Source organism: Balaenoptera acutorostrata, chromosome 3 (assembly GCF_949987535.1).
Source record: "Balaenoptera acutorostrata chromosome 3, mBalAcu1.1, whole genome shotgun sequence".
NCBI lineage: Eukaryota > Metazoa > Chordata > Mammalia > Artiodactyla > Balaenopteridae > Balaenoptera > Balaenoptera acutorostrata.
Window position 1 is genome coordinate 43,630,115 of NC_080066.1, and position 13,882 is coordinate 43,643,996.

Here is a 13,882-nt window from a genome sequence, read left to right on the forward strand (position 1 = left end):
GGGGCCCAGGCCTCAGTAGCCGTTATAGCTCCAGGTGAGTCCAGTGTGCAGCCAAGGTGAGAGCCCCACCCTGGGGGGCCCATGAGAAGCAACAGGAGGGGAGTGGATGGAGGGCTCAAAGGGAGGTGGGAGCTGGCGCCCTGGGGCCGGGTGCCACTGTGGACATCTGGTGGTTCCAGGGCTCTGGGACCAGACGGCCCTGGGATTGGGTCCTGCCTCTCCTGGGGGCAGCTGTGTGCTCACTGGTGTGCGAGGGAACCTCTTGTCTCCCATCCCTCCGCAAGATGGAGAGAAGGCCGTCCTCAGAGCGGGCGTCACGATTACATGAGGGAACAGCCCCCCAGCAGGGCTTGCTGCAGTGCTGCCCAAGTTACCCCGAGTTATCTTGCTCTCTGTTCTTAGCGCCAGCATTATATGAAATCATTGCCTGAAAAGGGAAGGTGACAGTGGATGCCAGGGGCAAAGGGACACTTTCAGGCGCTCTTTCCTCTGGGTGACAGAGGAACAGGGAGACAGGAGGAGGGACTTGCCCAGGTCCCAGGACAGGTGCAGAGTCAGGGGAAGGGAGAGGGCAGAACGAAGGACCAGCATGTCCTGGAGGGCCTCTTCTGAGGGGTGGGTGGGATCTTTCCTGCAGCCCCGCTGGGGCAGGATCCACAGCAGGCACTGAGATTGGATTAGGGTGTCCTGAGCCAGCCTGGCAGGGGCGCAGGGGCAGGGGCTGGAATGGAGTGGTGGACTCGTGGGCACTGGAGAAGGTCGTCCACAGTCAGGTCCCAACTCTTAGCCCTCCTCGGGTCCTTGGCCCTTGGGGCGGTGAGGTCCCGGGACCCCCGGTGGATGGGAGTCAGGAGGCATAGGTCCTGGGGGATCTAAGAAGCAGGGTCGGTGGGAGATCCCAGGGTCACGCAGGGGGGGCCTTCCCACCCGGCCCCGGGCTGTCCTGTACACCGAGGTGCTTCTCTGCCCGGCTGGCCCAGCCCCTCCCTGCCCGCACCTGCCTTGTGCTCCTGCCGCCCTGAGGAGCCAGCCCCGTGCCGTTCAGGTCACAGGAACCCCGTCAGGAGCTGGCCAGAGCTGAAAAATTAATTTCCTCAATGACCTGGCAGCTGCTGACAAGAACGCTGAAAGCTCTACACGGCGAAAGCAATCATACTTAGCTGGGATTGCTTCTGAATGGAATCTGATGTTTCAGCTATTAAATCAAACCCAGCCGTGCCTTCGAGGCCCTTAAAGAGATATGTCTGCTGGCAGGCAAGGCAGGACCCAGCGAAGGCACCAGATGCGCCATACAGGGTGTTTGGCCTCGTAAAGGCCAGCCTGGATGAGAATAGGCTTTGTTCTCTCTTAAGGTTTCTCTGTTTTGTTTTAATGTGCTCTCTTCCTCTTTGGGAGAAAAATCTGACCAGCAAAATATCTCGGTCCTGAGGAATGGGCTTCAAAGAGAACACTGGCGTTTCCTTGTTGAGTCCCTGTTCTCACACTCTGGGAACTTAGGCTGGTCACCTGTGGGGCCCAAAGGCTCCTCCCATCTCAGGCCACCCAGCCCAGGCCAGGTGGCTCTGACCCTGTCTGGTGTTTGCCCATCCCCGGGACGCGGGAGGGCAGTTCTTCCCCAAGGGGGAGAGGGTGGGGGGTAGGTCAGCCGGACCCAACCCAGTGAGCCCTTTACTTTTCCAGGACTTCCCCCCATTTCAGGGACCGTGGAAGGGTCGGCTCTGACTCTTGCTGGCTGCTTGACCCTGGTTGCTTAACTTCTCTGAGCTTCAGCTTTCTCATCTGGAAAACGGAAATAAAAACTGTATTACTCACAGTAGTTGAGGAGGAGAGACCGAGTGAGGGGCTGGGTTCAGAGTCCGCCTTTATATGAGGTTGTGAGGAGGAGGGGATGGTGGTGATAATGGTTTCGGGATGCTTTGGGTGCAGGGACCTCTGCATGTCTCTGGGCCAGCCCCTCCTTCTGGAAGGGTCCATCCCTCACGGTCGGGATCGCACTTGCCATTGCCTGGCTGAGTGCCACACGGGCCTTGTTCCTTCCGTGCTCCCCAGCCCACGGCGTGGGTGCTGTGGTCTCAGGAATGAGGATGTGGCGGGCACTGGGGCAGGAAGCTGACGCCTGGGCCCGTCCGGCCCTCCCTCAGCTCCGGGGAAGTGGGGCTGTGTGGCAGGAAGGCTCCCTCGTTCTGCTACTGCTGGGCCAGTCGCCACAGTGCTGCCAGGACCCGCTGGAGGAGCAGCCCTCACTCGGAAGGCCGCAGACCAGGTCCTGAGGGTGGTCCTGAGCCGGGGGGCTGCGGCAGGTGGGGGGGATGGGAGGGGCCTGTGACAGCAGGGGCGGGTAAGGGGCTGGGCCCATGCACCCTCGACAAGGCTGCAGGTCGTGACGAGCAGAGATTAGCACGCCTGCTGCCCCTCCGGCATGGGCCCCCCACTCTCCACCCAGCCTGGCTGCCGGCCGGAAGTCCCGTGCCGGGGCCAGAGAATGGGGTCTGTACCCAGTGCGTCCCCCGAGTGCCCCTCCCTGCTCTACTGTCCCAGTCCCTGCTGCAGGCATAGGACCAGCCTGGGGTCCTGTCTGCAGTGCCTCTCTGGTCCCCGAACCCCACGTCCATCTCTTAAGACTCCACTTAACTTCAGGAACCACCAGCCAGAGCCCTGCGCTCTGCACCCCCCCCCCCATCACCCTGAGTGACTTCCCCCGTTCGTCCCCAAGTGCTTTGTTTCCCCTTCTCGGACACCACTCGTGAGCTCTGGGTGGTGCCTGCGTCCACGCCAGGTGCCCCAGTCGTGAGCTCATTTAACCCTCTCAGAAGCATTTGTCACCGGTGCTGCTGTTACGGAGCTGGCACCTGAGACTCAGCGTAGGTGGTTGGCGTCACACTAACAGCTGGTGAGGGTTGGAGTGGGATCTGAGCCCTGGAGCTGCCTCAGGCCTGCAGGCGTCTCTGGAGACCCGGGCACTGGGCACCCCACATCTGCACCCTGGTGCCGAGTGCGGGCCACACGGGTGCTGCCCAGCAGTGGGGGTGGAGTGCTGTGCTGGAAGCTGAACGCCGGCAGGACCTCCAGGGCCAGCCCTTACCTCCCGTGTCACATGCGATCCTTGTCCCTAGGTGACAGCGGCCAGTGGTGGCAGGAGGCCCCTGGAGCCGGGGTGGGCGCCCATCTCCCCGGGCTACCCGCCAAGCGTAGACTAGCTGTGAATGTTCTTTTCTCTTGTTCTCTCCCGCTGAGCTCCCACCTCCCCCAGCCTGCCTCTGGCCTGAGGGCTTCAGGACATCGGGGCAGGGGTCCAGGTTGCCGGGAGCCGTCTTCTCCTTACGGGCATTGTTGGAACCCAGACACTTGGGGTGCCGGGGCACGGGCTCCAGCCCCTCTCTGGGAAGGGCTGAGCCCGTCAGTCCCCTGGGGGGCCCTGCAGGGGACTCAGTTGCCACCAGAGGAGGGCTGATTCAGCACATCCTGTCCTGCCTTAAGAGAGATTGCGGCCGAGAGGCAACCCCGGAGCACAGGATTCAGGGCTGGGCTGGTGTGGCCGGGGTGGGGGGTGCTCGGGGCAGGAGGGCAGGCCTTTTGCAACACCCCGCGTCCACCCATCTGCCCGCGCACCCACGGCCTCCCGTTCTGCCCATGTTCACCAGGGCCGCCCTGTGCCAGGCCCGCGATGGGGACGGCGTTAGTGGCTGTGGTCCGCACGGCAGGCCCCCACCAGCACGCCACAGGACAGCGAGGGCATTCACGGGGCTGGCCAGGGCCACTGTGCATGGGCGGTGGGCTAGACAAGTGTCCTGTTGACTGAAAAAAAAATGCACAACCTAAAGGTTGAGAATTATGTTTTATTTGGCGGACAAAACTGAGGACTTAAGCCTGGGACGCAGCCTCTCAGATAGCTCTGAGGGACCGCTCCCAAGAGGCAGGGGGTAGCCAGCACATATAGGAGTCCTTGCACGAAGATCAGGTAGTCAGAACATCAAAAGAATATTGTTAAAGAAACCAGACATCTCAAGTTAAGGAATTTAGCGCTTTTCTGTGTATGGGAAGATGCGAGAGTCTGGGCTCACTGAAGTCATTCCTTTAAGATGCACTTCAGCTGTCAGGGGTCCAGTATCCTGTGCTTTCCCATCCTGAGTCTCCTCAGGGCGCACCGTCGGGGGCAGCTGCAACATCCTTTGTTTACTGACGTGGCGGGCACCAGTTTTTCACTGATACATGGTCCCATTTCACAGATGAGGAAACCAGGCCTCAGAGAAGCAACTGCCAGAAATCAGGGTGGCGCAGACCAGGATGGCCATGGGACGCGCCTGAGTGATCCGGGCAGTGTGGGTCCCCAGCTCCTCTGCCTTCAGGGTGCCACCTCTTCCTCAGCAACTCGGGACAGCCCAGAAGGGCCACCCCCCAGGTCAGGATCCCACAGCCCCTCACCCCTGGCACAGGGGGCTCTGAGGCTTGGCTTGGGGCCTGCCCCGAGGGGAACCCCATGTCTGCTTGGTGTTCTGGTTGGGGGGGGGTGCGGGGGCAGGCCCCCAAGCTTTGGGTTCACCACCTTAGAGCTTCTCAGGATGTTTAGGGGCCTGTGAGGAGCTTGGAGGGATTTGGGGGCCCTTCACCAGCCCCACTGAGAACACAGTGGTCGCCTTGCCCAGCCCACACGCATCTGGGAGCTTGCTGACCCCCTGGGCTTGACCAGCTTCCAGCAGAGCTTGAGTCTGCCTTCCAGAAGCCTTGGGAATGAGGGGCGCATCCCACTTGAAGGAAACAGGTCCACAGGTCCCAGTGCTTGCTTGAATTTTTTTCATTATAATGTTACTTAAATACCTACAGACTTACAACTAGATGTAAGCTCCCTGTGTTTGTAGCTCTTTCACAGCTGCAAAGCTAACAATTGTACAGGTGAAATACACCTAAAGACGTGAGACCGAGAATGCGGTCTCCGCTAACTGATGCTTTGTGGAAGTTGTGTTGCCTCCCTCTGCCTCTTGGATGGCTGGATATGCAGGTTTGTGGGGAGCTCAGCCCGCCTGTGCAGGGGACTCCTCTTTTCCCTTTTGGAGCCGCCGTGAGACCCCTTTGGGCAGCTCGGTGTGGGTGGAGGCGGGGGGACATATCTGTGTCCCCTGGCACAAACCTGCCTCCTTGGTCTAGGGCTGCCTCTGAGCCCGTGGCACTCAGAGAGCTGGCCAGAGTAAGTGTGCCGTCTGGCATTGTGGATGGGTGGGGAGTGGGGAACACCCTTGGTAAGAACCTCCAGTTCCCTCCCCCAGTCCTCCAGAGAACCTGTTTTTAAAATAGAATCCCACAGGGGTGTGTCTGCCTGTGGAGGCTGAGTGGGCAGTTCGCCCATCGCTGTCCTGAGTGTTCCCCGCTCCCCACCCCTCTAGGTCCTTCCTGGGCCTGCTGTATCCTTTCTCCACTAGGTGATCAACTCAGGAGCTGCTACCCCAGCCAAGGGCACCACCTCCTGGACACAGGTCCACGGCCACATCTCTGCTTGGAGTCGGGCTAGGTTATGCCGAGCTGTCTCTGTGGGTTAGAAATGATCACACTGGCCAGCTGCGTTTTCTTTGTTGCTTCCAGGACATTCTACACTAAGCCTTTCACGTGCATTAGATGGCTCCATCCTTCTCTGGGAGAAGGCAGGTATCTGTCCTCATTTTCCACAGGAAAATGCGAAGCTCAAAGCAGATGCCACACTGATTGAAAACCCAGCACTGGAGTGTGAGCTTCATGACCGTGGGGACCGTCTGACCTCACTCACCACTGCATCTGTCCTGCAGGGTCTGGGTTGATAGGCCGTGCAGAAAATATTTGTCGAGTGCAGGAATGAATGCGTTGGCTGCTGCCCACAGCTGTACTGTTCTTCCTGGTGACCTGACTGGCCGTGACCATGTCTGCTCCCCCTGCTCTCTGACCATGTCTGCCCTCCCTCTCTCACCGTTTCCACCTCACTGGCCTGCATTCAGATTCTCAAAAATATCCATACCAGATTCCTACCCCCAGGCCTTTGCACATGCCATTCCTTCTGCCTGGAGTGCTTTTTGCCTTTCTAGCAAACTCCTGTCTGTCCTGCAGGTCTCAGGTTAAATATTACCTCCTTCCCATACCCTCCACCAAAGTAAAAGAAAGTCCTCTTTCTAATCTCTAATTTTTTTTCTTTTTTTATTATATATTCTATTTTATTATTTTTTAAAATTTTATTTTATATTGGAGTATAGTTGATTAACAATGTTGTATTAGTTTCAGGTGTACAGCAAAGTGATTCAGTTATACATATACTTGTATCTATTCTTTGTCAAATTCATTTCCCATTTGGATTATTACAGAATATTGAGCAGAGTTCCCTGTGCTGTACAGTAGGTCCTTATTGGTTATCTATTTCAAATATAGTAGTGTGTACATGTCAACCCCAAACTCCCAGTCTATCCCTCCCCCAGCCCTTCCCCCACTCCCGGTAACCATAAGTTTGTTCTCTAAGTCTGTGGCTCTGTTTTGTAAATAAGTTCATTTGTATCATTTTTTTAGATTCTGCATATTAGCGATATCATATGTTTGTCTTTCTCTATCTGACTTACTTCACTTAGTATGATAATCTCCAGGGCCATCCATGTTGCTGGAAATGGCATTATTTTATTCTTCTTAATGGCTGAGTAATATTCCATTATATTTATGTACCACATCTTTACCCATTCATTTGTTGATGGATATTTAGGTTGCTTCTGTATTCTGGCTATTGTAAACAGCGTTGCAATGAACATTGGGGTGCATGTATCCTTTCGAACCATGTTTTTCTCCAACTATATGCCCAAGAGTGGGATTACTGGATCATATGGTAGTTCTATTTTTAGTTTCTTAAGGAAACTTCATACTGTTCTTCATAGTGGCTGTACCAATTTACATTCCCACCAACAGTGTAGGAGGGTTCCCTTTTCTCCACACCCTCTCCAGCATTTATTGTTTGTAGACTTCAGTGATGGCCATTTTGACTGGTGTGAGGTGATATTGTAGTTTTGATTTGCATTTCTATAATAATTAGTGATGTTGACCATCTTTCCATGTGCTTTTTGACCATCTGTATGTCTTCTTTGGAGAAATGTCTATTTAGGTCTTCCGCACATTTTTTGATTGGCTTGTTTTTTTGATATTGAGCTGCATGAGCTGTTTGTAAATTTTGGAGATTAATTCCTTGTCAGTTGCATCCTTTGCAAGTATTTTCTCCCATTCTGTGGGTTGTCTTTACGTTTATGGTTTCCTCTGCTGTGCGAAAGCTTTTAAATTTGATTAGGTCCCATTTGTTTATTTTTGTTTTTATTTCCATTACTCTGAGAGACGGATTGAAAAAGATACTGCTGTGATTTATGTCAAAGAGTGCTCTGCCTATGTTTTCCTCTAAGAGTTTTATAGTATCCGGACTTACATTTAGGTCTTTAATCCATTTTGAGTTTCTTTTTGTGTGTGGTGTTAGGGAGTGTTCTAACTTCATTCGTTTACATGTAGCTGTCCAGTTTTCTCAGCACCACTTATTGAAGAGGCTGTCTTTTCTCCATTGTATATTCTGGCCTCCTTGATCATAGATTAATTGACTGTAGGTGCATGGGTTTATTTCTGGGCTTTCTATCCCATTCCATTGAGCTATATTTCTGTTTTTGTGTCAGTACCATACTGTTTTGATGACTGTAGCTTTGTAGTATAGTCTGAAGTCAGGGAGCCTGATTCCTCCAGCTCCATTTTTCTTTCTCAGGATTGCTTTGGCTATTTGGGGTCTTTTATGTCTCCATACAAATTTTAAAAAAATTTTGTTCTAGTTCTGTGAAAAATGCCATTGGTAATTTGATAGGGATTGCATTGAATCTGTAGATTGCCTTGGGTAGTATACTTATTTTGACAGTATTGATTCTTCCAATGCAAGAACATGGTGTATGTCTCCATGTGTTTGTGTCAGCTTTGATTTCTTTCATCAGCATCTTATAGTTTTCAGAGTACAGGTCTTTTGTCTCCTTAGGTAGGTTTATTCCTAGGTGTTTTATACTTTTTGATGTGATGGTAAATGGGATTGCTTCCTTAATTTCTCTTTCTGGATCTTTTGTTGTTAGTGTATAGAAATGCAACAGTTTTCTGTGTATCGATTTTCTATCCTGCAACTTTACCAGATTCATTGATGAGCTCTAGTAGTATTCTGGTAGCATCTTTAGGATTTTCTCTGTATAGTATCATGTCATCTGCAAACAGTGACAGTTCTTTTCCAACTTGGATTCCTTTTATTTCTTTTTCTTCTCTGATTGCCGTGGCTAGGACTTCCAAAACTGTGTTGAATAATAGTGGGCGAGGGTGGACATCCTTGTCTTGTTCCTGATCTTAGAGGAAATGCTTTCAGTTTTTCACCATTGAGAATGATGTTAGCTGTGGGTTTGTTGTATATGGCCTTTATTATGTTGAGGTATGTTCCCTCTATGCCCACTTTCTGGAGAGTTTTTTTTTTTTTAATCATAAATGGGTGTTGAACTTTGTCAAAAGCTTTTTCTGACTCTATTGTAATGATCATATGGTTTTTATTCTTCAGTTTTTTAATGTGGTGTATCACACTGATTGATTAGCGGATATTGAAGAATCTGGGCATCCCTGGGATAAATCCCACTTGATCATGGTGTATGATCCTTTTAATGTATTGTTGGATTTGGTTTGCTTGTATTTTGTTGAGTATTTCTGCATCTATGTTCATCAGTGATATTGGCCTGTAATTTTCTTTTTTGTGGTATCTTTGGTTTTGGTATCAGGGTGATGGTGGCCTCATAGAATGAGTTTGGGAGTGTTTCTTTTTCTGCAGTTTTTTAGATTAGTTTCAGAAGGATAGGTGTTAACTCTTCTCTAAATGTTTGATAGAATTTGCTTATGAAGCCATCTGGTCCTGGACTTTTGTTTGTTAGGAGTTTTTTAATCACAGTTTAAATTTCAGTACTTGTGGATCAGTCTGTTCATATTTTCTATTTCTTCCTGGTTCAGTCTGGGAGATTGTACCTTTCTAAGAATTTGTCCATTTCTTCTAGGTCACCTATTTTATTGGCATATAGTTGCTTGTAGTAGTCTCTTATGATCCTTTGTATTTCTTTGGTGTTGGTTGTAACTTCTCCTTTTGCATTTCTAATTTTATTGATTTGAGCCCTATTCCTTTTTTTCTTGATGAGTCTGGCTAAAGGTTTATCAATTTTGTTTATCTTTTCAAAGAACCAGCTTTTAGTTTCATCGATCTTTTCTATTGTTTTCTTCATCTCTATTTCATTTATTTCTGCTCTGATCTTTATGATTTCTTTCCTTATACTAACTTTAGGTTTTGTTTGTTCTTTCTCTAGTTGCTTTAGGTGTAAGGTTAGGTTTTTTGTTTGAGATTTTTCTTGTTTCCTGAGGTAAGATTGTATTGCTATAAACTTCCCTCTTAGAACTGCTTTTACTGCATCCCATTGGTTTTGGATCATCGTATTTTCGTTGTCATTTGTCTCTAGGTATGTTTTGATTTCCTCTTGGATTTCTTCCGTGATCCATTGGTTGTTTAGTGGCATATTGTTTAAGCCTCCGCATGTTTGTGTTTTTTACAGTTTTTTTTTCCTGTAATTGATTTCTAATCTCATAGCATTGTGGTTGGAAAAGATGCTTGATATGATTTCAGTTATCTTAAATTTACCGAGGCTCACTTTGTGGCTTAGCATGTGATCAGTCCTGGAGAATGTTCCATGTGCACTTGAGAAGACTGTGTATTCTGTTGCTTTTGAACAGAACACTCTAATTAAGTCCATCTGGTCTAATGTGTCATTTAAGGCCTGTGTTTCCTTATTGATTTTCTGTCTGGATGATCTCTCCAATGATGAAAGTGGGGTGTTAAAGTCCCACACTATTATTGTTACTGTTGATTTCTTCTTTTATGGCTGTTAATATTTGCCTTTTCTCCTCCCTTCACTTTCAGTTTGTATGTGTCCCTAGATCTGAAGTGGGTCTCTGGTAACATATATATGGGTCTTGTTTTTGTATCCAGCCAGTCTTTGTCTTTTGGTTGGAGCATTTAATCCATTTACGTTTAAGGTAATTATCAATATGTCCTTATTGCCATTTTGTTGATTGTTTTGGATTTGTTTTCCTAGTTCTTTTATCTTCCTCTGTTGTTTTCTTGTGATTTGATGACTAACGTTAGTGTTGTGTTGTATTCCTTTTTCTTGTTTGTGTATTGTAGATTTTTGGTTTGCAGTTATCGTGAGGTTTTGAAATAGCAGTCTGTATATAAACAAGATTGTTTTAAGTTCCTGTTCTTTTAATTTCAAATGCATTTTCAATATTCTGCATTTGTGCTCTCCCCTTCTCACAGTTGCTGGCTTTGATATCATATTTGTGTGTAGATGACTTCCTGCCTTTACTGTATGTTTGCCTTTATCGGTGAGCTTTTCCATTTGTAATTTTCTTATTTCTAGTTGTGGCCTTTTCTTTTCCACCTAGAGAAGTTCCTTTAGCATTTGTTGCACAGCTGGTCTGGTGGTGCTGAATTCTCTTAGCTTCTGCTTGTCTGTAAAGCTTTTGATTTCTCTGTCGAATCTGAATGAGAGCCTTGCTGGGTAGAGTATTCTTGGTTGTAGGTTCTTCCCTTTCATCACTTTAAATATATGGTGCAACTCCCTTCTGGCCTACAGAGTTTCTGCCAATCAGCTGGTAACCTTATGGGAGGTACCTTGTATGTTATGTGTCGTTTTTCCCTTGTTGTTTTTAATACTTTTTCTTTGTCTTTAATTTTTGTCAATTTGATTACTATGTCTCTCGGCGTGTTCCTCCTTGGATTTATCCTGCCTGGGACTCTCTGTGCTTCCTGGACTTGGGTGACTGTTTCCTTTCCCATGTTAGGGAAGTTTTCAGCTATTATCTCTTCAAATATTTTCTCAGGTACTTTCTCTCCCTCTTCTCCCTCTGCGACCGCTATAATGCAAATGTTGGTGCGTTTCATGTTGTCCCATAGGTCTCTTAGACTGTCCTCATTTCTTTTTTTTTTTTTAAAGATTTATTGATTGATTGATTGATTACTATGTTGGGTCTTCGTTTCTGTGCTAGGGCTTCCTGTAGTTGCGGCAAGCGGGGACTACTCTTCATTGCGGTGCACGGGCCTCTCACTATTGTGGCCTCTTTTGTTGCGGAGCACAGGCTCCAGACGCGCAGGCTCAGTAGTTGTGGCTCACGGGCCTAGTTGCTCCGTGGCATGTGGGATCTTCCCAGGCCAGGGCGCGAACCCGTGTCCCCTGCATTAGCAGGCAGATTCTCAACCACTGCGCCACCAGGGAAGCCCTGTCCTCATTTCTTTTCATTCTTTTTTCTTTATTCTCTTCTGTGGCAGTGATTTCCACCATTCTGTCTTCCAGCTCACTTCTCTGTTCCTCTGTCTCAGTTATTCTGCTATTGATTCCTTCTGGTGTACTTTTCATTTCAGTTATTATATTGTTCATCTCTGTTTGTTCTTTAGTTCTTCTAGGTTTTTGTTAAACATTTCTTGTATCTTCTCGATCTGTACCTCCTTTTTCTGAGATCTTGGATCATCTTTACTATCATTACTTTGAATTCTTTTTTGGGTAGACTGCCTGTCTCCACTTCACTTACTTTTTCTTCTGGGGTTTAATCTTATTCTTTCATCTGGGACATATTCCTCTGCCATCTCATTTTGTCTAGCTTTCTGTGATTGCAGTTTCTGTTTCACAGGTTGTAGTTCTTCTTGCTTCTGCTCTCTGCCCCCCAGTAGATGAGGCTGTCTAAGAGGCCTGTGAAGGCTTCCTGGTGAGAGGGACTGGATCCTGCCCACTGGTGGGTGGAGCTGGGTCTTGTCCCTCTGGTGGGCAGGGCCATGTCAAGGGGTGTGTTTAGCAGACAACTGTGTGCTCAGGAAGACTCTAAGCAGCCCACCTGCTTATGGGTGAGGCTGTGTTCCCACCTTGTTGGCCATTTGGTGTGAGGCATCCCAGCACTGGAGCCCACAGGCTGTTGGGTGGGGCCAGGTCCTAGTGAGGAAATGGTGGCCTCTGGGAGGGCTCATGCCAATGAGCACTCCTCAGAACTATCGCTGCCAGTGTCTTTGTCCCCACAATGAGCCACAGCCCCCTGCCTCCACAGAAGACCCTCCAGTACCAGCAGGTAGGTCTGGCCCAGGCTCTTATGAGGTTACTGCTTTTTTTCTGTGTCCTGCTTTGCATGAGACCTTGTCTGCACCCTCAAGAGTATAGGTTCTGTTTCCCCCAGTCCTGTGGAATTCCTGTGATCAAACCCCACTAACCTTCAAAGCCAGATTCTCTGGGGGCTTTTCCTGTTGCCAGACCCCCAGGCCGGAGAGCCCGACATGGGACTCAGAACTTTCACTCCTGTGGGAGAACTTCTGTGGTATAATTATTTTCCAGTTTGTGGGTTGCCCACTGGCGGGCGTGGTATTTGAATTTATCGCAATTGCGCCTCTCCTACCATCTCTTTGTGGCTTCTTCTTTGTCTTTGGATGTAGGATATGTTTTTTGGTAGGTTCCAGCATTTTTTGTCAATGGTTGCTAAGCAGTTGTGATTTTGGTGATTTTGTAAGAAGAGGTGAGCTCACATCCTTCTGCTCCGCCATCTTGTCTCCGTCTCCTCTAATCACTGTTTTATACGCTACTTTCTTCCATGTTTTATTGGCTCCTTTTTTTCCTTTGCACTTAGTTCAGTTTCACTTGTTCATAGGTTGCCGGTACAGAGGCCTCTCACCCAGGACTTCAGACAAGCATTCCTAGTGTGAAATGGCTCTCTAATCTCTAACTTTTTATTTTTCACATATAGCTCTTTTGTTAGTGTGTGATGGCTGTATACATTTATTCGAACAAGCTTGCAGTTTCTCCCACTGAAGGATGATCCATGGAGACAGTAGTAGCTGTGTCTGCCCTTCCTGTTTCCCCAGGCCTGGCACGGTGCCTGCCGGTGCCTGCCAGTTTGAGGGTGCTCAGGTGCACATGGCTGGAGAGTCTGAATGGACCCATGAATAGTTCCCATATGCTAGGTGAGGAAAGCATGCCTCAGGAAGGTTACGGAACCATTCGGGGCTGCACTGCTGGTAAACGAGAGAGCTCTGTTCTCACACCCAGGCCTTCCACTCAGGGCCTGAGCTCCAGCCCTTCCCTGTGGCCTCTTGATCATCATCTGGTTCCAGGTTAGGACAGAACATTGTCGGCATGATTCACATTCTCTCTCTTTCGCTCCTCCACAGACGCTGTGTGTTTCTCCCCACCCCACGGCTGCAGCCCTCACTGTTGCACGGTGGCCCTGACCCTGTCTGCCATGGCGGGAAGCTCAGCCCGGCCCCAGGCCAGTACTCCGAGCAGCCGGAAGCCGGCCCCACCAGCTCTGGGCGGCTTCGGGGGCTGCTCTGAGCTTCAGAGAAGAAAATCTGTCTCCAGCGCCCTGTGTGTCTGGCCGAGGCCTTTCCTGCTTTGCAGTGGTTTGTGGGGGAGAGGACCTTTCAAGGGGGGTGTGGACGGACGCCAGGACTCCCTCAGCCTCGGGGAGAAGGACACGTTTGCAGAGCTTTGAGGTCACCTATTTCAGCAAGTTCTGGACTGGGATGGGGGGCTGGGTGGGTGTGGGGGGTGTCCCTGAAGGGGTGGGTGTGGCAGCACTGACAGCATGGTCTTTGGCTCAGGGCTTCCCTATTGGTGTTGTAATGTCTCCCCACAGATGATGTCCCAGGCCTCTGGGAAACAGGTGCATCGGGGCTGAGAGCAGATTGTGCCACGGAGGAAGTCAGCACGTTAAGGGAGGGAACCCTTCAGTGATGCCCACCAGTCTCCATTAGCAAATGACACCCAGACCCCCAGGGTTAATAGGCCCCTCCCCAGAGTTGGGCCTTGCCCCCAGT

At 49.6% G+C, this 13,882-nt stretch overlaps 1 protein-coding gene across 4 annotated transcripts in view; it reads left to right on the forward strand.

Annotated features, from left to right (window-relative positions):
* The window catches only part of KLHL25 (kelch like family member 25), a 48,493-nt gene extending 34,617 nt beyond the window's left edge, over nucleotides 1–13,876 (forward strand). For all 4 annotated transcript variants that reach the window (XM_057543457.1, XM_057543456.1, XM_057543458.1 and 1 more), the window contains one exon: nucleotides 13,235–13,876. The gene's annotated coding sequence lies outside the window, so the exon portion shown is untranslated. The remainder of the gene's footprint in view (nucleotides 1–13,234) is intronic.
* The last annotated feature ends 6 nt before the right edge of the window (nucleotides 13,877–13,882 follow it).